Source organism: Lutra lutra, chromosome 11 (assembly GCF_902655055.1).
Source record: "Lutra lutra chromosome 11, mLutLut1.2, whole genome shotgun sequence".
Taxonomy (NCBI): domain Eukaryota; kingdom Metazoa; phylum Chordata; class Mammalia; order Carnivora; family Mustelidae; genus Lutra; species Lutra lutra.
In genome coordinates this window covers 12984202-13010833 of record NC_062288.1, presented here as the reverse complement: position 1 = coordinate 13010833, position 26632 = coordinate 12984202, and the positions used below count along the sequence as shown (strand labels likewise).

Below are 26632 nucleotides of genomic sequence, written 5' to 3'. Positions count from 1 at the left end.
GAGACGGCACCTCTCACAAATGAGGGCGGAAGCTGGGCACCATGGAGTTGTTGTCTACCGATGTCTGAGGCCAGGGACCTTTCCTTTTGAACTGTGGTTTACAGTGTGGTTCTCAGCTTTGTAGATAAGGAAACTAAATGTTTTCACTTCACTCAGGATACACTGAATTTTTCTAACTTGACTCATACCAAACAAACTCACTAAGACATTTTGGTCTAAGCCAAGATGCCAACTTTTTCACTTCTGGGAGAATTCTCTTTCCGGAAGCCAGAAGCCTCTTGCCTACTCTCAGAGCATCCAGAGTGTCGTGAGAGCTCATGACCAACCTACCGCCCCCCACAGACTTCACTCCTCTAATGATCATAATGTTACCATTCTTCAGATCTGCTATCTCTGCTCGGGGCACCACTGGGAAGACACACCATATTCTTGTCCATCGGGTCCCTATTTCCTAGAATATACACAAACCAGACACTTATTTCTGTCTCTTCTTCTGACAAAGGATAATGAAATTAGTTAGGACTTCAGTCATTGTTTACTTGAAACTATATGCTGGTTACGATGCTTGAAATTTGGGCATTCCCCAAAGCCCTCACTCACCTCAGACAAATAGCATAGAGCATTTACTTCTATCGGATCACATTTATTGAATAACTGTTATGGTTAAGTTCATTCCAAGTATAATCTAATTTTAAGATACAGGATTAGCTTGGTAATAATGTTCTAGAGCAGATCCGATCGTGGCCATCAGTGCCAAAAGGATAAGAAGAGGGAGGTATGGTGAATAAAGCAAGTTGAAAGGGAAAATTCTGACATGCAGGGGTAGAAGGAACACCATACATGAATTAAGGAAGGTAACTAAGAGAGCGATCAGGTGTGAGCACATCAGAGACTGGGACCACGTGTTAACAGGGAAATACTATACAGCGTAGGCAGGTGGTAATGAAAAAAAAGGCCTGTTGATAAAAGCTAAGGAAGTCACTTATTCAGTCATGTGATTGAGCATATACATATGCCAGGCAAGGCTTTGGGTCGTGGGAATGCAAAAATAATGGAGCTCATACTCAATGGAAAGTCAAATAATAAAAGTAGCCAGCAAATGCTCCTATAAGTGCAAGTCATGGTGAGTGCAAAGAAGAGGGCGCAACTTCCATGTTGTCATGGAGAATAATGGAGGCAGACGGGACCTGCATTTGTTTGAGTGATCCGTGAAAGCCCGGTGGCTTAGCAATGGAAAACTGTAGGGTAATAAAAAGTCGACATGGGAAGAGTAGGGGAAGAGTGTTCCAAACAGAGGCACCAGCATGGGAGAAGACTCTGAGGGGGAAAGAGCTGGGTGTGTTTAAGCCAACATGGGCAGGTGAGGTAAGAGCCAGGAAGTCAGACTGCAGAAAGGCCGAGCCCGAGGCCCCACCAGTTGTGGTTTTACTTTCATTTGATGCAGGGGAATGAAATGGCATAATTTATAACTTATCGCAGGGAGTACGTCAGGAAGTTGTGATGGGAGTTGAGGTGATCATACCTTAAGTTAGGGTTCATGGCGGTTGTGATGAAGAGATGGAAGTGGCCAAAACAAAACTCCTCAGCACAGTGTTTTCAGTGTGAGGAGACATTAAAAAACATTTTGTCGAGTGGTTCTTAATTTTACTTTTTAAGCAGAGGAACTAATTTTCCAAGTAAAATCTCAATGTTCTCAATATCCAAGATAGATTAAAACAGAGTTTTGCTGATGGAGACGTTAGCACTTCAACCATTTAGCTTTTTCCTCCTCTGCTTCCGTCATGCTGTCTCCTCCAGACACCTGCTTGGAACCCTGGGACCCAAAGGACATTCAAGAACCACTGGTGTAATTTAATTCTACAAGTTTACAGATGAGGTCACAGTCATTAATATCCCCAGCACATGAGAGGAAAGGGTAAACATTTGAACGTTAATATGATTGTTAGTATAGGAAGGAGGAAAGTGAGTCAGTGGCCAACCTTGAAGGAACTCATTGGATGTAACTCTCTAGATCAATCAGATGTGAATTTGCTGATTTCCTGGTAAAAGAGCGAACAATCTCGGGAAGAGAGAAATATTTTTCCAGATTCCTAAGGGAAAGGCGTACCCTTTTTCTCATTTTAATGTGTAAGTGTATCACTTAGCTATTGTCAGAATAGTGCTGTGTAACAGAAAACCACCAAATCTGAGTACCATCCGGACAGAAGCATTTCTTCATTCCATGCACGTACACGAGGGGGAGCACAGTCAGCCAAGGCCACACTTGGTTGGGCGGCTTTGCTTCTAGGTGCAGGTCTGGCCAGGTGTCTCTGTGAGATGGACTCAGCTCTGCCCCACGTGTTGCTCACGTTCTTGTGGCAATGGCCAAAGAGCAAGGAGGCAAACAGAAACCACCGTGTGTAGCCAACAGACCCTTCCGTCCACATTCTGTTGGCCAAACCAAGTTGTAGGTTGTGTTCCAAGGAGTGGGGAAATCTTTCTCTCTTTTTAAGAGAAAAAACAAAGCTACCTGAAAGAAAACATGGGCACAAGAAAGGGCAAAAACTGGGGCCCAAAATTCAATTTATCGCAATAAAATTCTCAGATCTACAGCTATCTCTTTTTTATGTGTTATCGTTACCTTTATTTCCCTTTGGAAAATTCCACCTCTTTAATATCTATTGAGCTTAAGCATATTTTTGATGTATCTGCTTTACTGACTTATATTCCTTTTATAGAAGTTTTATAGAACTGTCACTATACCAAGTCTCAGATTTCAGGTGACATGGATATGTTTAGGTTATTTTTGGAATTAGCATCTGAGCGTCTTTTGAGAGCTGCTGGCACATTGGGCTCCCCAGCAAAGGGAGAGACAATTCTGCTTATGGACATGAATCAGTTGCTATTCTGTCTCCTAATTCCCTGTATCCTATCAAGAGGCCATGCATATAGGGTAAGAGATACTAAATGCAAAGCGGATTTATCAGTAAATAATTATTTTTTTTTCCTGTGGATTTCCCCCCTCACTGGTATTTACCTAGGTATTTACATAGGTATTTACCTATGATTATTCTGCCTTTCTTTGTAAGGGATGTCCCCATTGGAGACCTCATGAATGCTGTAGAAATAACTGGTTCTCCTGCAGTGCCTCAATGAGGCGAATCTGCCAAAACGGGAAGCCCAGAGTGGAGTTAAAAGTGATATTATGCTACATTGTGTTCTAGTTAGCTAGTGGAGACATATTTTTGAATTCATTAAATGTAGTTCTATATATATACACACACACACACACACACACACATCTATATATATATATACATCTTTATTTTACAGGATTTTTACTGTAAAATATTACTTTATAATACTGTAAAATGTTACTTAAAACTACTTTAATGTTACTTTAAACTACTTATTAAAAATAAGTAGTTTTATTTCTGTTTCCTATGTTTATTTATATTTATTTACTTATATTCCCTATGTTATTAATGAACTTCCTGCGAACTTTACTGAATTTTCCATACGTTGCACTGATCTGCCTGAAATGTTTTCTACCTTGGTCATTTCTGGAAACTTGTCTCTTGAAGAACAGCAGTAATTCTTATAAAATATTTATGGCACTGTTTTTCCAAGTTGTGTAAATGCACACCATTCCCTTGGATTCTCAGTTTAGAGCTCGTTCACCTAGGAGACTGCTAATTGATTCATACCTTTAAGCTACTACCTTCAAGCTACTACTGATCAATCAATGTTTAATATACTATGAACAGGGATGGGAAATTATTAACCTCTTCAAAATTCCTTTTGGAATTACTTACATTACTACATTGTTCTGATATTTGTTATCATTACCAATATTAAAATAAAGCGAGTAGTATGACCTAAACTATGTGCTTTATTAATTTATCTCTATTGCTACATCCTCCCTTTTCATATTGTTTCTCACTACTTCCAATGAATAGGAAATAATTTAAGAAGAAATTTCATTTCTGCATATGCATTTCCTTGATAAAGCATGCAAACTAGTTAATGCTCATACATTGTCTCTGTGAGCTGTTGTCAGGCTAATACTATTGTTCTTTATTTCATATGCTGTTCATTAAACTACTCTCTCCTTTGAACTTTAAAGCCTATTTGACAGTTCAAGGTGGAGAGAGACTAAGAGGAAGTAATCACTAGTGGTGAGGGCGTAAATGAGAAAAGGTGTGATGTCTCTCTTTGCCAGGCTTAAGTATTCTGGTGTTCTAGAGTGCCCCGGAGGGCGGCGGGCCACTATTAGTTAGTTTAGGGACAGAAGTATCCACATAGTGGGCACAATGTACTACTAATTTGCTCCTGATTAACTTATGTAATTTGAGTACTGAGTTGAGTAGTCAAACCTCAAACACACAACCTCAGCGTTGTCTTCCCTATGCTAGATGGAGCTCTGGTGATGCCGCTTGTGGGGCTCGCGGGGCTACTCTTCACGAGGGAGGGCAGTGTGAACAATAGATAGGGGCAAGGGGATGACAGTTTCCATGGAGAACTATATGCCGTAGCGGGGGAGAGTATGGACCAGGGAGACCTCCCCCGGGGTGTGGCCTCACAGAAGGCTTCCCTGAGAAATGAAGTGTAAACAGACACACCCGCAATGGGCAGCTGTGCTTTAGGCCAGTGTGGTGTGGGCTGCAGGGGTGGTGAGGAGGCTGTGTTGGTGCACAGAGGAGCTGAGGACGGGCTCCCAGGGAGAAACCAGGAGGGGTCAGGCTCACCCTCAGTCACCCTGGAGAGGCAGGTGGAGGCCAGAAGAGTATGACCTAACACGGAGCTGATGCCCAAACTAAAACCAAATTAACATGGAAAGGGGATGTGTGCTGAGCTGTCTGAGGTCCCTACTCCCCAGAGGAGAAGGGTCTTGGAAGAGGAGCTCGGGTAAGAGCCGCGATCTGGTTTGGCAGATGTCCTCACGGATGGCTTTTAGCAATTCCAAAAAGCCTTCTCACTCAGTTGAAAAGTTTTTGCAAAGCTCCTAGCATCCTGACGTTTAAACTGTGAAAGCGATGGCAATTGGAGTTCATTAATTACCAAGTTAAAAGGTACATTCCAGTTCATAACACAGAGTTTCGTCAACCAGAGACTGGCCGTTATAGAAACATTCGCCTTATTTGTGACTCGAGCGGAAAGACCTCCCATTAGTTATTATATTCCAGAGGACTGCCAGTTTCCACTGAGCCCTTCGCCATTTGCATCTTCTTCTTGTAATTCTGCTGCCCATTGGCCTTTTAGCCAGGGAGGAACACGCTGTCCTTCCATGTACTCTGTAGGTGCCAAACCGCCTTGGTTTTGAGTTCCAAACTTCAAAGGATGTCACTGAAATAGAGTTTGATGGGTAACTCTTAAGTTTCTCACTGTAACCTTTTCCCAGCGACTTCCCTGTGACCGTGCATCGCCGTTGCCCATTCCTGCAGCATTCCTGGGAAGTATTTTCGTGGTGAGTGTGAAAGGGAAGCCGTCTTCTGTGCATGCGAAATGACTTGAAATTGAATAACCCTTGCCTGCTGGTACCCTGGTCTGTGTTTTTCAGCAAGCAGCTCTAAGCTCTTTCCAATAAAACTTTTGTTCAATCTTTTCCCCGTAGTATTTTAATATTCCTATTTGGAACCTGCAAACAACGTTTAGCTAGCTGGTGTTTGGTGCCGGAAGGAGTCGCCGACTTCCTGGATGATGGAGGTCTGGCTTTGACAGTGAATTTTTCCAAAGTTGAATGTGGTGCTTTATTTTATTACCTGACATATATATATTTTTTATTTCTGAATGTTTTGCAAGGCTTTATAAATGGTGAACATCTTTTGTAAAGCTTCTGGAGGACAAAGATACTATATCCGTTTAAGTCAAACAAGCACCACTAAGCACTTGATAGACATTTTCTAGATGTTGATTAGAATGAAAAACTAAAAAAAAAAAAAAAAAAAAAAAAAGAATGAAAAACTATTGGGGAAAATAATTAAAAACATGATTTGTGACCATTTTTAGCAGTATGCATTCTTTTATCAACAGACTGGTTACCTGTGGAAGTTATCTGAAAGATATTTATTTTACTTCTTTAGTTTGTTTCCAGTTTGGAGTACATACATTATATGGAGTGACCACTTCGTCCCTCACGTGGTCCCCATTCTCTGTTTGCTAAGCCTTCATGCTGCCTTGATGCTTTTAGCTCTTTTCTCCTTCAGACAGAAAATCAGGTTGTGTCTCTGAAATCACATATCCTCAAAGTGCAGTTAAATTTCTATTACGGTTAACAGCAATGGGGAAAGCTGTCACAGATGTCACCAGGGAGAAAGAAAAATTAAGAGGAACCCAAGCTTCAGCTTATATCCCTCCATAAAGCTTAAAAAATGTTGGTCCTCCTAAGGAATTCTATGTAAAGCCAGTCTGAGAATGAAAGGTGAGATAAGTTATTCCTTCCAGGTAGAAAAATCTTTCAGATGACAACAGGAAGAGTGTGTAAAGTTTTCATGTTGTGTGTAGTGCTCAATCTATCTTCTAGAAAGAGCATACTCCTTCAGGGACCAGGTTAAGCTGTAAAGAGAGGAAAGAGATGAAAGCAAGGTTCTACAGTCTGTCAACAGAATGAGAGAAAGCTGCCAGGGAAATGAATTTTCAAATAGACTAGCCATGGTACTTCCCAAAGTCCTCCATTATGTTCAACTTTATTAAACCCTTAACCCACAGCAATGTACTGAGAGTTAAATAAATCAGTGTATTCCCGGATGATTTGACATTGAGTGCCTGCAGCCTTCTCTGGCAGTCCCATTACAATGAGGCAGGGTCGTAGACATTGTTATCCTTTAGTGAGAAATGAATAGCACAGTGACTTCCCTTCCTAGGAGAGCAGGGAGGAAGCAGGGGCGGGGGGTGAATCGCATCTCCAGGAATGTCGTTCCATCAGGAACTGGAGAAGCCCTAGGAGCCAAGTTACTGTCGCTGATATGACTTAGGGATCTCCATCAACTATGCTTATCTGTGCCACGAGGAAGAAATATTTCGTGAGAGCTGGGCTTTCATGCTCAGGGAATTCATGTTCCTGTTAGTTGGGACTGGGAAAGTGGCCAAGATCTCAGTTGTTCCTCTTCAGCATGTCCTCATCAATCTCGACGCTAAGATAAGTGAATCTGTCTAACAGACGAGAAACTCTTGTTGCAAGGCAGTCCTAAGTTATCAATAAAGTTCTGGGATGCAGCGTTGTTTTCACTCTTAGAAAGCGATATGTAGCTGACGAATTTTTCCAGGTGAATCTCTAATTGGATGTACACATTGCTTGAGGTGCTTTCTCTGATGTAACCCTATGCGGAATGATCCTTTTGAGGGGAGAGGTGTTTGAAATCGTCTGAGAAGACCACTGCATGTTGAACCAAAATCTAGAAAGCAGAACAAAACAAAATAAAAACAAAAACAGAAAGCCACAGAAGAGGGGAAGCCTCAATGATGGTCAAGCATTTTTTTCTTAGCTTGTTCTGAAAGGTGGGTGGACACTTTCTGGGATTCACGCTTGAGTCCTTGCTGTTGCAGCTGTAACCAATGGTCACTGGGCACCCAGAGAAGTCTTTTTCTGGGTCAAATGTAAATACTGACTTTAAGATAAGGTTTTAGAGACTACATTATTTAAACATAATTAGGCACGCACACTGGCTGGAGAAGTAAAATCAGAGCACAAAAGGGTTAGAATGATCTTTCAGTTTGGACTTCCATGTTATGGACTTACCTTGGGTAATCAAGAGGTGACAGCATTTTGCCTCCAAGTGGGCTTCAGCTGAGAGTGACTTGCTTGCCTTCATTTCTGGGTTTATTCATGATTGGTCCTCTCTGGAAGAGGGATGGCTTTGCTCTCCTCTAGCATTAGCAGGTAGAAAGTCTTTGGTCCATGAAGAGATATCAGTTGTGCTGAATCCCATGTGAGAATTGTTTTCTTTAACTATGCTGCCTTAGGGAGCATGGGTGGTTTAGTCCATTAAGTGACTTTTGCTTTCGGCTCAGGTCATGATCTCAGGGTCCCGAGATCGAGCCCTGCGTGCAGCTCCGCACTGGGCAAGAAGCCTGCATAAGATTCTCTCTCTCTCCCTTCATCCTCACCCTGGACTCGCACTATCTCTGTCTCTCTCAAATAAATAAATAAGTAAATAAATAAATATGGTTCCTTAAGATGTCAAGATATACTCCTGTTAAGTAGACTTAGCCAGAGGGACACCTGAGTGGCTCAATCGGTTAAGCATTTGCCTTCATCTCAGGTTGTGATCCCAGGGTCCTGGGATCGAGTCCCACAAAAGGGCTCCCTGCTCAGTGGGGGCTCTGCTTCTCCCCCTCCCTGCTCTGCCTGCTGAGCTCTCTCTCTCTGACAAATAAACAAGTAAATTTTTACAAATCTTAAAAAAAAAAAAAAAGAGAGAGAGAGAAGACTTAGCCAGAGAAAATATCAATGGAGTTAGCCATCTTTTTGTTAAGAGGATTATCGTTTCATTTGGACCGGGCATGTAGTGCTCTGTTGATATTAACGGGAAGGGTTGGAGGTGAAGCAATGGTAGTAAAGGGCTAAACAAGAACCTCCAGCCATCTTAACGCCACCCATAGGTCATGTTGCAATATCTCATTTATCACATTGCCTCCAAGTGATAAGGATTTGTTTGGCTTTCACCTGGGTCTGTGAGTTCATTGCTTTTGTCTTTCTCGGCAAGAGTGAATGCTATCTCGTGTGTGTCATTATATGTCAGCTTCTCTGGAACCATATTTCTGTGTTGTTGCATTGTTATCTGCCATGGAATTAGCAGTGAGTGTGTATCTGCGTTCCTCCTCTGAGTAAGATGAGGACCCTGCATGGAGGGGGAAGAGGTAAGGGACCTTGAAAAACTTCCCCAGCTTGTCCTCCATGAGAACATCAGAGAAGGCAGAGCGGCCATGGGACTGTTGTGGGGGCTACTCAGAACCCTGTGTCTGTTGAAAGTGCTCTCAGGAACCCTGCTCTCCAGTTTATCATAAGAAGCCATGTGCTTTCAAACAATTAAGCAAAATCAAATTTTAATTAACTTAAAAATGCAAGAAAAAAGTTAACACAAGATATTTTAGTGATTTTAGCTGTTTGCATGGTAAAGTACCAACAAGCTAGGGAAACACAACTGTCCATAGATTTAAAGAACGTCCTCAGTATATCCCCACGAACCCCTCAAAGACCGAACCTACATTCTCTTTGTGACTGGCCCTCCAAGTCTGCATCAGATCTCAAGTAACTCACCTTGCCTTGTCTTCTTTCCCAATGAACTTTCCATCCTTTCAATGTAAAGGATAAAATGGAGGTCACTGTACTATGTGCAAATATATGTTTGTGAAGAGATTTTAATGGCCTCATTGTGGTGGAACATTCAAATTTGAAACGAGGGAGTACAAGTGAACATCTGTCAAGTCCTTCTCTATATATGGTGGAGATATGAGCACTTTATAGACACAGTTGTTTAATCTCCAGGACAATTCAGTAAGCCATTCGTTATTATTATTGGAAACACTTGCTGTTTCCAATACTTGCTGAGTGTCACGGGGCCAATGGGAACCCACGTCTGGGTATCCCTGAACTCTGTCCTCTTTTCTCTGGTTACTACCAACTCCTAAGTTTGGCCAACCACAGAGTTTTTACTTTACAACTCTAGTCCTTAATCTGAAGGCCACTTAATGTGTATCTTTAATGTTTTATTTAAAGAGCAGCTTGGCAATTTATTTAAAGAATGCTTAAATTTTAAGAATTTGAACTTTGATTGAGTCTCTTTCCTTTGGGGATTAAGGTTTTGTGTTTGTGTGTGTGTGTGTGTGTTTGTTCTATTTTTGTTTGTTTGTTTTTAACCAAGGCTATAACTGTGTTTCTATGAAAGACAAAAAAAGCTATTGGAAAATATATTGTTAGGCCATTTTGATATTCTCAAGAGCATGCAAGTGTAAATGCACCAAAACATGTGGATTACATTTTCCTCAAGTTGTACTGTTTTCACACATTAACAGAAAAGCAGTTTGAAAAGGGAAAAAAGAGACATGTTTGGGACATATATGAAGATTTCAATCATCAAAAGACCCATATCTTAAACTGCCACCCAGACTTACCCAGATTTGCCATCTTTCCTGGGATCTGACCATGCCCTGTGTGGGCAAATTTCCTCTTTCTCACAGAGGACTGATTTTGTTTTAAAGTTAGAGCCCGATTCCTTTTGAGTAACACTAATTAACTGCAAAAATGTGGTGTTGGTATAAGAAAGTTAAGATGATTTTTCATTGTTGTTCCAGTGAGTGGTTGATACTCTTTCTAGAGCAAGAATTTAAATGTTAACACTGACAAATTTTGTAAGATGCCACTTACATGAAGTACCTAGCGTAGTTAAGTTCATAGAAACAGAGAGTGCAAGGGTGGTTTCTAGTAGCCAGCCGAGGGAGAGTTGGGGAATCCCTGTTTAATCCGTACAAAGTCTCAGTTGTGGAAGATGAGAAGGTTCTGGAAATGGATAGTGGTAATGGTTGGGCAACCGTGTGACTGTCCTTAATGCCACAGAACTGTTTGGTAGGTTTTATGTTCTCAATATTTTGTCACGACAAAAACATGATTACTAAAAAAATGCAGCTAACTTCTAAGGTGTTTTCCTGTGTCCAGGTGGTATATCTGTGTGGAGCGCATATCGGCTTAGCCAGTGAGACCTGAGTTCAAAACCTGGCTCTGCAGGTCACAGCCGGAGGTATAGACCCTCTTCCTTGTCTGTCTCACCGACCTATCTCATCTGTAATCCAAAATCAAACCTGTGACTTACGGTCATTAACTATTAATATGGGCCAAGGCTCTGCACACAGGCGTGAGTGGAAGAGCATTATAGATCATTAATAAACTCTTAACAGTATATGCAGGAGCAGTGACTCTTGAGGGGGAACTAAAACTCTCCATATTACTACTTACCTGTCAAACATTAACAGTAGAAATAATCATGAATATTTCTCTAGTATATCCGGTAACACGGGTCATTTTTCTGCTTGACGAACATTTAGCCAATATCTACTCGGTGCCAAGCACAGGCTGACAAGGAACTCAGTCTAATGGGGCATTCGATGGTGACCAATTAAAGACATGCAGTGGGGACCAGGAAGCCCCCCGGTCTGTCGCTGCTGCCAGATGTGTGACTTAGGCCAAAAGCAGCCTCTCTATTCATCTTCCAACTAGGAGCTCTCAGATACGTGTGTTGTGCGTAGAGTCAGTGGAGACCCTGCATCGTGAAAGCATCCGCCCCGAATAGCATTGTTCTCCGACAGAAGGTGCGGGTGAAAATAATAACTCAGGGATCCCAGATGAGAAAGTAACAGTTTGTTGAGGGGGAGATTAGAGACGCCATGCAGCGTTTCCAGAATATACTCTGCGGACACCGTGTTTCTTGAGGTCCTAATAATCGTCCCACCAAGAAACGACTCTTGTCAAACAACTTTGGACAACCTGGGTTAAACAAAGGTCAATGAATGTCCTTTACCTCCACGTTTCTCAGAACTGTTAACATTCTAAGATATGTTTGGAGCCTCTGAGAGGGAGATATTAAATGCTGTGTTTCCTTACGTTAGGAAAACAAGGGACCTTGTTTTTCGCCCTCAAAGCTCCTGCTAGGATCCCATGGAAAAGCATTTTGTGGGCCATCCCACTAGAAACATGTGTCCCCTGCAGCTGCAATGGGACAGGTTGGAATGTTCCTTTACTGGAGAAGTTGGCTGGTTTACACTAGCAAAGGGAGGGGAAGCCAGATAAGAAAACTGACCATCCACCGAGGGCTAGAATCTTCTCTTGTTTCTTAGCTCAAGGGACCAAGTGTCCTGAGGCATTAGAAGGTTTTTTTCTGCTTTTGTTTTTGTTTTTTGTTTTTCCTTTTGTGAAGGTTGAACATCCGGAAACATTGGGCAGGAGAGGGTGAGCCAGGAGCAGAGCCATGGGGGTCTGAGGGCAGCCAGGAGCATGTAGTGTGTGGGAGGGCACCTTCCCTCGATGCTGGCTCAGCCCCCACCAACGAGAGCCACATTCAGCAGCGAAAGGCCCTGGGCATGGATTGAGGGTGAAGCCGGAGTGCAGCTCAGGAACAGCTCACACGGTGATGCTCTTGCACTAGGAGCAGAAACTATCCTGGGATCGAAAGAAATCACTTAAGGAGAAACACATTCTCTTCCCTGCTCCTCGGTAAAGCTGCATGAGGAGGATTCTGCAAAATTGTTCGTACACTAGCAGGGAAAATGGAGTTGATTAGGTGGAAGGAAAATTTTTAAATGTGACAAAGATGATGAGGTGATTAAGGGGTAGAATTGAAGTGGCAAGATGTGGAGAATTGAAGATGTATGAGTGAGTAGCGATGACAGTGGGGTACACTATAGCTGCCTATAAAAACCCAATTAATTGCCTAATGTGGTAAATGAGAAGAAACAGGCTTGAAGCACAAAAGGGAAGCTTGAACTGAAGTCTGTTAGAGAAACAGTATTTACCAGGAAGGGTGATCTGACTGCCATCACACGGGAATTCGGTGGAGTTATCTGGAAAGAGGTTCGGGCTGACACTTTTCTCTTTTAGAATATCCTGGTGCCAGCAGAGTTTCTTCCTTTAGAACGAATGTGTACGTTTTCATGTTCCTGAGGAGCAGACATTGAAGAACAGAGAAAAATATTTGATTGGCCCCTGGGTCTTATGGGCTGGTAGCAACACGTAGGGTCTCTTCCGGCCTCTAGACATGTTTTCCTTTAAGCTGAATTATACAGTAATATTCTTGGTGGTAAGAACCCTAGTTACACTGTGTGGGGAGATACAGCTTGTAATGTAAAACAGAATACGAATAGTTACTTTTGGGGACACCTGGTAAAACTAGCCCGCAAGGAATATGATTATGCACAAGGTGCCTTATACAGATCGTCTCTATCACATCGACACCTCAGGGAGTCTTTAGTATCCCCATTTGACAGATGAGCAAACTGAGCCTCAGTCCAATTAAAGAACCTGACCAAAGTCACATGAGCAGTCCATTACCGACCCAGAATTTGCCTTCCAGCGTGAGTTCCTAAAAAAGAAAAAAAAAAAAAAATCGCTGTCCTTTTATTGCGATGTTCTGCTGCCTCCTGAATGCATTTTTGATCATCGCTTTTATACGCTTTAGACCAATGACTTAGTGTCTGTGAAGCACTCGTGAGAGCGAAATGGGCTGCTTGTGTTTGAGAGCACGTGGTCACCAAGAGTGTTGCCCACACTCAGTGCAGAACTGGACGGGGCTGGAGGAGAGGACGGTTGGCTCCAGCTCCCCCAGCAATCAGAGTTGGTGCGTGGAGCTCCATCAGATCTCCAAAACAGCATCCAGATTGGATTATGACTTCTCTCTGTGGTCTTTGAAGACTTCTGTTATTTCTTCCCTGGCCTCACGGAGTCCGGATCTATTTTCACATAAACAGAAATGATTCCTCCTTTCTGAGCACTTCATTGCTGGTGGCATTGTGGAATGTCCCAGGAAGGGGGAAATGGGGCCAATTATAAAGGAGAAATTCCTCTCCGACTTTTATGTTTATATGAAAATGCCAAAGCCACCAGCTGTTACAATAGCAGGCCTCGGTAAAGCCTTCCTTTCCACTGCCCAATGGTATACACACAGCAGGGGGAGATCATCCCAGCCGACTCCAGGAGAAGACGGAGAAAAGGCTCCCCCCTAAGTATCACCCTGCATTCCTGAGTTTTACAGGAAATATAGGAAGTCTGCACTTAGATACACTTTCTATTTCAGTAGGAAGTTCCCAAATTGTAAGCATGCAAGCGGCAACTCAAATTCTAACCGTTCTCTCAAATACCTTATCTCAGCTTACCACTGAGGAAGGAGTATTCTTCCTGAATAGAGGGATATACATTGAAAAAAAAAAAAAACAAACGTAATTTCACATTCCTATTTATAGGACATCTGAGACCAACAGCCCCTCAGGGTGACCATTCTCTCATTCACCTCTTTTCACCATCAGGACCGACTACTTATGTCTTTTACATCCATGAAGCACATTTCAAATCTCAGGAATTCGGTTCCATGGCAAGACCTTAGCAGAAAAGTTATATATCATCTTGTTTGGCTTTCTTTATAATGCTTTCTTCTTTCCTTAAAAAAACCCCACATAAATGGTATATTAGTACTGATGGGAAAACCAGATCTGATAGGAGGGTCTTAAACAATTCTTCTGGAATAATTCAAGGCAGTGGGATGGGGTAGACTCTAGAAACAAAACAATATAATCTTAAAGATTACATTTTTTTTTTTTTAAACTAAGCTTCACTGGAGCTGTTTTACCCTATTAAACTTGGCCAAGGCATCTTCCCTGTCAACACTCCCGATCAAGGTAACCCCAGTCCCGTTTCCTGCCTCTGCCACCTAGTGTCTAAGGAGAACCACGTATTTCCTGGACAGTAACAGGAGTGCAGCTGGGACACACCCGGCTCGCCACAACAGGCCAAAGCATGCTCCTTCCAAGGAGAGAACTCTCCATTCTCTCTTAACTACCACTTAAGGGTCCTTTGTGTGCAGGGCAGCTCAAGATATCATCAGCATGGTGTTCTCAGCTCCTTTGTCCCTGTGTAGCCATGGGGTCCCTCAGGCCTCAGAAAGCAAAAGTCACGCTTCCTCCATGCTTGGCATTTTAGAGTCAGCAGTTCATTTGTAGTGAATTACAGATACTTTTCTTGCTGGTTTGTTTTTCTGTATCTTAAATTGTGAAAATTTTTGGTAAGACAAGGAAGGGGAAAAAAAAAAAAGAGCTGTCACTTAAACACATTTGGTCTTAAATCAAATTAAAACTATAGGAATTCCAAACCAGAGGTTGCCATTCCAGTTGAAATACCATGATATTTTCTGTGGAAATAGATTTTTTTTTTTCCTTAAAAAAACAAAACAAAACAGAAACAAACTTTGCTGGAAGCACCTTCCTGGGCTCCTGCATTCAGTCATCCCCGGATGCCCGGCCTGGGATCCAGAGTCCGGTACAAATGTTGTTAGCAGCATGTTGTTTTAAAAAAGAAAACAAAAATTGTGTGCTTCCCTTGAAATAGAAAGTAACCGAACTTACTTTCAGACCTTCACGTCCTCTCTTTGGGTATTTGAGCCAAAAGAAAAATCAGAGAATTGGATAGGTTTCCAAACCAATACAAAAATCAAATTGGACCAGTCTTTATCATTTGTATCCTTTGCTTTTATTTAAGAGGGAGTAGGAGGTCATGACCAAGAAAACCAAAGGAAGGCAAGCCAGGGTGGGGGACAGGGTTGGCTTTATGAGTGGAAAAAAAAATGGAGGAAATACTCATATTGGAACAGTTTTGAAATGGCTTAAATGGCTTAAACCTTCCCCTCTAGTCAACCAGCACAACTTCTCTGAGACGCCACCAAGATGGCGGCTTCCTGTGTGTTCCTTGAATATCACATCAGCCCCCTACGTTTTCAGGCATGGATATTATTCTCTTTGGACTGCTCTTCTTTACTCTTATTAAGTTCTTCACTATAGAAAAAGAAATGTCAACATTTAACCCTTCATGTGAGGTGGGAAAGGAAAAATGTTTATTTCAGCTCTCTTCCATTTAAATGGAGCAGAATTCTGTTATAACTTTTTATTCTTGAATTCCTGTGTGATTAGGTTGAAACCATGACCCCCAGAAAAGTATAGAAAGAAGCACTATATATCGTACGTACACAGATCCCAGTGTCCGTTCTGGTGTTACGAGAAAATTCAACTTTACATTTTTACGTGTGGGTATTATGCTTATTTCTTTCTCCCCCAAATTCAAATTCCTGCAAATCCCAATGGCAATTTATTTTTGTTTTCTAATAAAAAATGTAAATCTTTGCATGTTAGTGATAATTAAGCCTTTGAATTAATTTTTCCCTGCAACACTCTAGTAAGGTAAATATAGAGAATTTCTGGGTGAGTTGAAAAGGAACCAGTTTTAGACTTGACCAGAAACACGTACGTTTGATATAATCATCCCAGTACTATCCTTCTGGCCTTATATGCACCTTGATGTGTTTATGTGTTTGTGTGACATATTTTCAAATGTCCTGCCAACTATTACATTAGGTAAATGTCAGTAATTGCTATTACTGTGTATGTGCCATGGGAAATTTTACAACATAAAATGGAGGTGATGGATTATAGGTCGTAGTGTTGGCATAGAAACCGGGGTCCATACATAAGGAGACCTCGTTCTTATGATGATGATTACGCAACAGCAATATTTCTACATCTAACGTAAAAATTGTTTAGACACATATTGTCTGGCCTATTTACTTATTAGGTGCTTTTGAAAATGTTCCAGTGACTTAAGACCTCTAAATCTGTATTTAAACAAACAAACAAACATTAAAGCTTACCTAAACCACAAGACTAAAACCCAATAGACTAATAGGAATTAATCTCCTAATTTTTTTTTCTTCTTAATAACATAGGTGGTCTCTTCATAGACCTTTCTATTATTAATTCCTGTGCTTGGAAAAAACCCTCCTCTTATACTTCATACACAAAGGGTATGCTATAGAACAGAAGTCATGTGATATAAAAGAAAACTGGATGGTATTTCGAAGCTTTAGCACTTCAAAAACTATCTTAATGGGGTATTTTTCAAAATAGCATTAGTCCAAAGCATGACTCATGGGATTCCCTGGGTGTTACAATACTGGGAGTGGCAGCGTTATTCCCCTAGCAGGAAGGAGTAGCCTAGTTAGGTGAAAACTCACAACAGGAAAGATATGCTGGTATGGGTCAGAGGGATGGCGGGGGACAACCTGCCTACTGGCCATGGAGAGAATGGCAACCCATCAAGTGGGGCATGATAACTGGTAAGCATGATGTCATAGTTACCAAGAGATGACAAGGTGCCCTGAAAGGCAGTGGATAAAACACACACTGAGATTGTAGGCTCAAGGAACACCACAGAAACCTGAGCAGTGGCCCTCAGGTAAATCCTTCTGCTTAGCAAGGACTGGTATTTAGGAGAAGAACTTAACTCCTGATGTAAGAGAGAAAAAGGCAAGAGCAAGACCGCATCATTGATTTTTCCAAATCCTGGAAGGACAAGGCAGCCAGGGTAGTTTTAAGGCTAGAACTGAGTCTCAGGACAAAGGCAGAACCTACTTCTCAAAACTTAACTGAAAGGCAGGCGTTGGTTTCGGGGCAAGGTAAAGCACACGACTGGGTGTGAGGCGTGCAGTGAGCCCTGGACCAGCGCTCTGTCTTCTGAGTCCAGTCCTGTGAGGAAGGATCCCAGGCTCGCAGGCTCCACAGAAATAAGGAAAGAGTATCAAGGGGGCGGAGAGCCAAGCTGAATATTGCCCAGGGAGTGTTTCCCAACTCAAGTTTGGGCTTTTTCCTCTCTGTTCAGCAGATGAGAGTCCTGAGGCAATGGCTTCAAGCTGCTTAACAGCCTGTTTCTCAGAATTCTGCACAGCTGCTCCTGGAAGGATCATGGCAGTCGGTTTGTAGGAATCTAGGCTGCTCCCCTTCCCAGACAACTCTTTAGGAATTTTCTAGGGTCCCTGTTGGCCCCACAGACTCTCGGTCTCTGTGAACACCATCAGGATTTTTCACCTTCTCTAGGCCACTTTGTGGGAGTTACCTTTTGGCCAGCAGGAATCTGTTCCGTTTATTGGGACAGCTAGATGACAACAGCCGACATGTTTTAAAGACCTCACAGAGCCACCCACCTGTCTTTTCTATCACCATTTCTAGGAAGCAGGTATGATCAACATGAACAACACCACAAATGGTGCTCTTCAAAAGAATATTGGCTGTGAAGCCCATGCTGGATTTACTTTCAAAATAATGTATTTACCATATTGCAATCCAGATGCCTTCATGTTGTGGTCGATGCTGCTGCTGACCCTTTCATGATGCATCTAATATGTGTATGCCTTTTTAAATGGAAACACCTAATCAGGCATCCCAACACACATCAGCACCCTGCACCGTCAGACTGCTGTGCGATGTATCTTGATGGGGAAGGTGGGTGTGACGAATTGTCCTTCGAGGAGAGAGCAATCATCAGGGTGGGGATCTTGAAATCATGTCCTGCACGGGGCATGCACACAAGAAGTCTCGGATCCCGTGGCTACTTACAGAGGCATATGCCTTCGTAGGACCAAGCTAAGAACAATGGATGCTATAGGGAAAGCTACTGGGCTCAAAATAAGGACAGATTTTCTTCCATGTGACAGGGGTGGGGGTAGTTGATCTCCCTGGCAAGATGGCAAGCCTCCTGAGAATTCTGTGGAAGTAGACAGTGGGTGGGCGCTTTGCAGGAATGTTGTGTTTACGGGTAGAGTAGGGAATTGGCTGATGCGGTTTTAAAGCGAGTGACTGGGTGAGAATCAAAATTCTAATTTCCCATTTTGTAATCTGGAATTTTTCCCTGATTCCTTGCTGTGATAGGCCAAAAATAGTCCCTGGGACACATGAATGTTACCTTCTATGGCAGGAGGGACTCAGCATATGTGATTTAGTTCAAGGTCTCAAGTTAGGGAGATGACCCTGCTCTTAGAAGTAGGTAATCCAATAAGGAAGAGAGACCATACCAAAGGTAGTAATGTGTTGCCATAGCTACAACTGAAGGGAACAGAGAGAATGAAGGAGTGACCCTGGGGACTGGGGAGAACATTTCTTCAGAGTATTCTAAGGGATACCAGCTCAGATTTTCCCACTACCGTCTACCTCAAGAATGGGTTAGAGGACAGTTAATGAACATGCTGTTTTTCACCCTGCTCCTTAAAATGAGGGTGAACATAGCTTCCAATGTGCTTGGAACTGTCTTCTTCTGTGCCTGTTGCCTGTGTGGTTACCCAGCCTTCCTGTCTCACATCCCGAGTCAGCCAACTTAGAGCCTGCCCCTCCAACCCCAGCAGCATGTGCTCTCCCACACTTCTTTATTCTCCTTTGCTTTCCACACCTAAGCATGGAAGAGCAGGAAAGGAGAGCAACTCATTCTCCTGGAAAGCTCAGTTTCTTGCTCTGGCTCCCATATTCCTGTTACCACCTGCTGAATATTAGCCTTCCTTCAACCCTTGCAACTTGGGTCAAGCTCCCGTGGGTTATGGACTAAAGCCTTTCTCTGGAGGAGAATGTGCTTCTGGTTTAAAGAAGGAAAAAAAAAAAGGTGGGGGGGACATTTCCATGTTTGAGGTCCAAATCATTTCTTTAGATTTAGTAAGATCATCCAGTGCTGAGTATACACTCTTTTTCAAACTGAATGATTGGATCTCCTGGCGCTAATTTGGTGTTTGGTATTTACAGATGTTTTCTTCTGAGGGAATGTGTTGTTCTGTGAAGGTGACTGTGGTCTATGGATTGATTGGTTGGTCAGTGGATCGGTGGTAGGTGGGTCACAGAGCTTACCCTTCAAGTGCTAATCCTTTAGAAATGTTTTCCTTATTTGATGGAACCTTATAAAATGACTTAAATACCTATCTGGCTATCTTAATTTATGTGGATGGAAGAAAATGAAACATTGTCTGTTTTCATAATCATTAGAAATGTTCATTATTCTTTCTTTTATATAATAAGTGATGTCCTCATGGACTGTGGAGGCATATGGGATTGCTTGTGCTTTTCCTATAATTTTTGTTTTTTTTATTTTATTTTTTATTTTTTTTTAAAGATTTTATTTATTCATTTGACAGAGAGATCACAAGCAGGCAGAGAGGCAGGCAGAGAGAGGAGGAAGCAGGCTCCCTGCTGAGCAGAGAGCCCGATGCGGGGCTCGATCCCAGGACTCTGAGATCACGACCTGAGCCGAAGGCAGCGGCTTAACCCACTGAGCCACCCAGGCGCCCCATTTCCTATAATTTTTGAATAAGTATCTTCTATGTCATATTGTTCTAGGTTTATTGCCTCTGTTAGTCCCTCTGTCTCCCTCGTGATTTGTTTCTTCTCATCTGCTATGTAGGCTCGAAAAAACCAACATCAGTGTAGTGATCAGAATTGTTAATGAAATCAAGGTAACTTTGCTCTCACTGATCAGCCACTCTCCGATGGGGAAAATGTATGGGTTTTTGTGACATCACTTTTGGCTGCACAGATACTTTCTTGCTTGCTTTTTGTCTGTGTTCCAAGGAGTGGGGTTTGTCGAATAGTTGACCTCTAGATAAGGAAAGTGTTTTTGTAATTCTATTTGAAAATTAGTGTGGAAAATTAAGGTGTGCACCCCTATGGAGAAAGTTGAGGTCAAGTAATTCATTCCTGAAGCTGTGCAGTCATAAAGATTCACATACTGGGCTCAGAACTAGTATTAACCAATCAAATTGCTCCCAGAGGGGTGCTCACTTCCTAGGTCAACCCTTAAAACACACCACATAGCCATTTTAGGCTTCCAAATACTCGCTTGGTGAATGGACAGAGAAACAGGAAATCAGAGTGAAAATGGATGCTATAAATCTGTTTTGTACAGAAATGTGTTGAACAACTTTTAGGGAGGGCAAGTGTACTACATCAGATTTTAGGATTCCACAATGCTGCTAAATTTATCTGGGAAACTAAATCTTTCTTTTGTTCTGCTTCCCCCCCCCCTAATTTGAGACTCAACAAAATTGTGGAAAGCTGCTGATTATTTCAGAGTTTTAGAAATCAGTCCTCCTTCCCTTTTATCAAAGGTTAGAAAACAATTTTATGAAGTAGATTTAACTTAACTAGTGGAAGGCCAAGGTTATTATTTCCAAAAGAGCGCCTTCAGAAACTAAAACCACGATTTGCTCTAATTTACGTGAAGGGAGCTCAATGAGTACAATAATATTTATGTGTCTGTTACTCTCCTTTTAGGAATCGATGCTAAAAATTGACCCTGAAAAATTCTCAGACACCAGTGTCCCAAGAAATTAATCTGTCATTTTCTTGTTATCCATTGTGGACGTGGGAAGAGAGTTGATCCTATGGATTCTTTGCTACATTTTGGTTTTTAGAAGCTCAAGTAGAACCTGGAGGCCAAAGACACTGTATCTTGCCTGCATGCAATTATATTTCCCAACAGAGTTATTTCTGGTGCTGATGATATTTGTATACAGATTATTATAAAGACTTGGAAAGACTTCTGGGTTTTGATTTTAGGTTGGCTTTCTCCACAAGTTACATATTTTCAATCTACCCCTCAAATACTGCAATTGTGAAATAAAATAACTAAGGCATTTTGGCAAATCTCACAAATTTATTCTGAACGTCAAGATATAATGAGTTGTTGTGGCCATTAATGCTCTTCCATTAGGAACATTTAGGGGAAAAGTTATTAAAATGATTCACATTTAAAAAAAAATTTAAAACAACAACAGAAAAACCTTGAAGTGGGCCAAATGCTTATTATTGGAAAATATATATTTTGCAGTAGTATTTAATACTTATTTTTTGGTAACTGCCTATTACTATACAATACGATTGCATACTATATTACTATACATACAATTGTATCACTGGGGGTTGTTTCTGCACAGAAGGGATAACAAAACAAAAACAAAAAAGCAAAGAAACAAGCCAAATAACAAAAACAAACTTCTAGAAGAGTTACCTGAATGTTTCTGAAGGTTTTAAAAGATAAACCTACTTTCCCATCTGCATCAACGTAGCTTGTACTCAAAGGAGGTGGTCTTAAGGATCCCAGCACATCTCAGCAAGCTCTGCTCCTAATGAGTGGGGTGGGTTTGGTGCCCTGACATACCCTGACTTACAAGTAGATGTATTTTATTTCTGGACCCAGCCACCAACTTACATCTGAGGTCTCTGGCACGGCGTGGTGTCCCACTTCTCTCTTTTGGAAAAGTAAGCTTCCACTGGCATCGACAGTGAACAATGCTAGGAGGTGTATCTTTAAACTAGTAGTTGCTATGCGCTGAGGGCTGACTGTCAGATACTGGATTCAGGGCCATCTTGCAAGGTGAATACTATTTTGCCTGCTTTGGAAAACCAGAGTTCGGATTGATGTAAGGTCACACAGCTGCTAAGAGACAGGACCCACGTTCCAACTGATGTGAGCTGGATTCTAAAATCATGCACTTTCTTTTCCTTTACTTCGCCAGAGAGGAGAATCTCATCTGATTTTAGATGGATGCATTTTATGCCTTTTATTATTTTTAATTTTTTAAAAGAAATACTTATTTGAGCTGGCAGGCGCGAGTGGTTGGAGGAGAGGCAGAGGGAGAGGGAGAAGCAGACTCCCCGCTGAGCAGGGAGCCTGATGTGGGACTCGATCCCAGGACCCTGGGATCATGACAGGAACCGAAGGCAAACACTTAACCGACTGAGCCACCCAGTGCCCCACTTCATGCCTTTCAGAGTGCAAACTTAAGATGTCAAACTGTCTCCAGCTTAAGCGTAAAGTGAGTGGATTATTTCTGCTTTTTATCTCACTCGTGGAAGTATAAATAATATAGATGCAGTCCTCCAAATTCCTTTAAAGAAGCAGCGACATAAAATCCCGTCTGCATGTGGGATCCGAGGCAGGCGCTCCCTACGTGTTTGGAGCACAGATGAGGCTTTCAGAAGTGGTTCAGTTTCTTCAATTAGAGCCTGGCCTTTCCTGTTTCCAAAGTTTCTAAAGTCTGTCCAGTTGAGATGTCTTGTCCTTCTGTGTCAGCTAATCTCCTGACCACTCCCCTGAGCCCTGACTAGGAGGAGCCTTGGCCAAACTCCCTGTGGGCCATATTGCCCTCTGCAGGAAGGTGCTCCAAGGGGCCCTCCCTGCCGTTACTGGGAAAGCTAGCTGGGGAGTCCCGGTGTCTGATGGCCACAGAGAGTCAGCTCTGAAGCTGCTCCTTTATTCTCTTTGCCCAGAGTTGGCTATTGATTCTCTTCAGGGCCTTGGAACCAGTTTTCCTTTTTCACTCCGACTCAGTTTCCTAACAACCTAAAGAAACACAGAGAAGCCATGTTCTGAATGGAGAATCCAGCCTTATCTAGATTAGATCCTCAGAAGGATTTTTGAGTTTTTTTTTTTAAGAATCAGACCCCCAGAGGAGCCTGGGTGGCTCAATGGGTTAAAGCCTCGGCCTTCGGCTCAGGTCATGATCTCAGGGTCTGGGGATCGAGCCCCGCATTGGGCTCTCCGCTCAGCGGGGAACCTGCTTCCCTTCCTCTCTCTCTGCCTGCCGCTCTGTCTACCTGTGATCTCTCTCTGTCGAATGAATAAATAAAAAGAATCTTAAAAAAAAAAAAAGAATCAGACCTCCAGTTTATTATATCATCACTGTTTTTTTTTTTGTTTGTTTGTTTTTTTTTACTTTTATAGTTTTCTTTTTGACTGGCACATGGTTCTTTCCCATCCTGAGAAAGATTTTACTTCCCATACTGAGAAAACTTCTTTGGGAAGTTTCAGTTATTAATTAGTTACTGTTATTCTCTAAAAACCTGGAGGCAACAAATTTTGTATCAGTGTTATTTTCTATATATTATTTTCATTTTCAGTGTCAACATCTCTATCTAAAAGGGATATTTGAAGCTGAATAGTTTTGTGCTAGTCTCAAAACAGCAGTGTGCTAGATGAAACCCTGGCTTATATATTACAGCTATGAAGTGAAGCGGGCCAGTGCTTAGCGTCCTGGCTCTCTCCCTTCCCATGCCTGTGGCAGACATTGCTAATCAATTCTGGGCCCTTTACCACCAAGCGTAGGGGCCACTTGGCTTTCAAGAACTCTTCTTGGCACAGGGCTCCAACAATCATTTGGAGCTGGCCTGCAGGATAAAATCAATTTGCCATCCATGGAACAGTGCCCCATGTAATAAACACCAAGGCAAACAAAGACTTTTCTCTTCAGGGAGAATATATATATATATATATATATATATATATATATATATATATATTTTTTTTTTTTTTTTAAGATTTTATTTATTTATTTGACAGAGAGAGATCACAAGTAGGCAGAGAGGCAGGCAGAGAAAGTGAGAGGGAAGCAGGCTCTCTGCTGAGTAGAGGGCCCGATGCAGGGCTCGATTCCAGGACCCTGAGATCATGACCTGAGCTGAAGGCAGCGGCTTAACCCACTGAGCCACCCAGGTGCCCCAAGATATATTTTTTAAAAAAGATTTTATTTATTTATTTGACAGAGAGAGACACAGCAAGAGAGGGAACACAAGCAGAGAGAGAGAGGGAAGCAGGCTTCCTGCCTAGGAGAGAGCCCGATGTGGGGCTAGATCCCAGGACTCTGGGATCATGACATGAGCCAAAGGCAGAAGCTTAAGGAGTGAGCTACCCAGGCGCCTCTGAAAAGATATTTTGTAGTGAAATGCCGAACCACAGAGAAAGCCCTGAAATTCTTACATGCTCTAGGAGAGTGTAATGGACCCCCTCTATGAAAAATACTTTGTGAAGAAGTAAAGTTCTGAATTAAAAATCCCATGATCAGAGGCAAGGGGGAGAGAGAATTTGCTCCCCTTCCATAGACAGTAAAAATACTATACTTAACCTGTAGAGATTATTCGGAGTCATGGTCACCAAACACTGATGAAATTTCTTGTGCCTTGACCCAGATCTGAGTCTCTAGGGATGGTTCCCATTTACTTTTTTCTCCTTAGCTTGAACACCAAGATACGATCCGGAGGCATGCATGAGACGAACTCTCGTCTTTTCCATGAACACTGGGATGAACTCCTTGCAAGGAGTAGTAAGCTAACACATTCCTTTAACGTTGAATGTTAGAGCAAAAAGACATCACAGACAAACTGAATAGCCATAGTTCTATTTCTATTTCCTTGGTGGGGTTTCTTTCTTTCTTTCTTTCTTTCTTTCTTTCTTTCTTTCTTTCTTAATCAGCTCCCTTTTTTGGGTCACGTTTTAATCTAAGTGCAAGTAATAGAAAATTCTGGCTATACTTGATTTTAATTTTGGAGGAAGAATGACCAAATCACTCCCAAGTGCTCTAATCTGCCAGGAGCTGCCCTCGGGGTGCTCTCTTCCAGGAGCCCTGACATTGCTGTGGGTTTGGAGAGAGTTGCGTGTGCCTGGGGTGGCACATTGTGATGGTTGGACTACCCAACAAGGTCTTTAATCATTTCCTCGGGGGCCTTTGTTCTTCTCAAGGCTCTTTTGGTTACAAGAAACAGACACGCACTTAAGTTGCCTCACATGAAAGAGGATTTATTGCAAGTTTGTGCATGGAGAAACTGAATGACCAGCTTCAGAAGGGCTTCTAGACGCTAAACCACACTGCCTTTCTAGCTCGGTGTCTCAGAGTCGTCATGCTCCTGCCTCTCGCTCCTGATTTTCCACCCGGGTTCCTCTGAGCACTCGGAGTCACTCCAGTCTCATGAATTCCACACCCGGCTGGCCCGCAGTGGCCATTCCGGCGATGCCTGCTTCTCGGTTAGCTCTCGAGGTTCCAGCGAACTAGCTCGGTGACTTCACGTCCTGGCTCTGGGCACAGCTTCTCTTCCCAAACCAGCCCATCGATCATGTCCCCTCAGGGTTAGCTGTCCTTGAGCTTCCGCGGCTATGGCCAGAGGTTGCAGAGCGAGATTGTCGGCATCGCAGCTGCCCTTCTCCCCTTCGGTGTACGTGCTTCCAGCCCTGTTGGAGGGCTGAGAAGTTAATGACCAAGCCTGGCATTAGAATCACAGGAATCAGCGGGATGTACGTGGGCATTAGTGGAACAAGGCAGGAGCCCCTTCCAAAGCTGACAATAGGTTGAGTATTACATTTAGAAATTTAACTACGGCATTTGCCGCCTGTGGAATTTGTATCCATCTTCACATCTTCTTTTTCTGGCTGAGATTGGTTCATTCCAGAAGCATTCTTTTTTCCTGTAATTATTGTCATTGGGTTACTTCATAATTTCATGACCTAGGAGAGCTCTGTCACCCAGAGGTGAGGTGAGGCTGCAAAGAAAGTGTTCTTATTTTTGTGCTCTGTACTCTGCAAGTGATCAGAAATTCATCAGACTGCATCGCGGGCTGGGAGGTCGAGGAAGCTGGGCCACTAATGTGCACCCACTTGATATAAAGCTTATACTGTTCTGGCCCTGACATTTCCAATTAATGAAATATGATGTTAGCACCAACTTGGGATCAGACCTGAAAACCTTGAAATAAAACATTCTTTAGAACTGTACTTCCTCTTGGTAGGTGTGATGAGGGTGAGAGCTTTTGTATAAGGAGATTTTCTTTACTCTCTTTACTTTACTCTCACTTTGTGGATGGCTTTTACCAAGTACAAATCCATGATGAGAGGCCTTGTATCCCGCCCTTTGCTTCCAGCCACCCAAGAAATATTAGCACGGACCTTGACCGACACTCCCTCTCCCAGCCTTGTAGAGGAGGCCAAGTACATTCTGGCAGTGCCTTGGAGAAGAAGATCAGGCAGGATAGCTCGAGGGTCTGAGATCCTGTGGGGTCTTTCCCTGCTTTGTCTCTCTCTTCGTCCTCGACCTGGAAAATTTCACCGGATCCCTTTCCAGGTCTTTTTTCCTCATCTGCAAAATGGGAATCCATTACCCTTGAGGACCGCTGATGACCATTATGAAGTTTGCTTGTTAATGATGCTAAGAATGCTTGGAACTTATAAATATTTCCTAAGAAGCGCTGGTATCTGTCCCCTTGCTATAAGATTGCAGGAAGTATGCAACATCTCTTCTGCTCATCTGTAACTTAGTCAGCTTGTGTACAG

At 42.5% G+C, this 26632-nt stretch overlaps 1 protein-coding gene across 5 annotated transcripts in view; it reads left to right on the top strand.

Moving 5' to 3' along the window:
- The window catches only part of SUGCT (succinyl-CoA:glutarate-CoA transferase), an 802332-nt gene that overhangs the window by 684252 nt on the left and 91448 nt on the right, over positions 1 to 26632 (top strand). Inside the window, exon 14 of one of the 5 annotated variants that reach the window (XR_007121423.1) lies at positions 5381 to 5446. The exons of the other annotated variants lie outside the window; for them this stretch is intronic. The gene's annotated coding sequence lies outside the window, so the exon portion shown is untranslated. The remainder of the gene's footprint in view (positions 1 to 5380; positions 5447 to 26632) is intronic. 5 annotated transcript variants of the gene reach the window in all.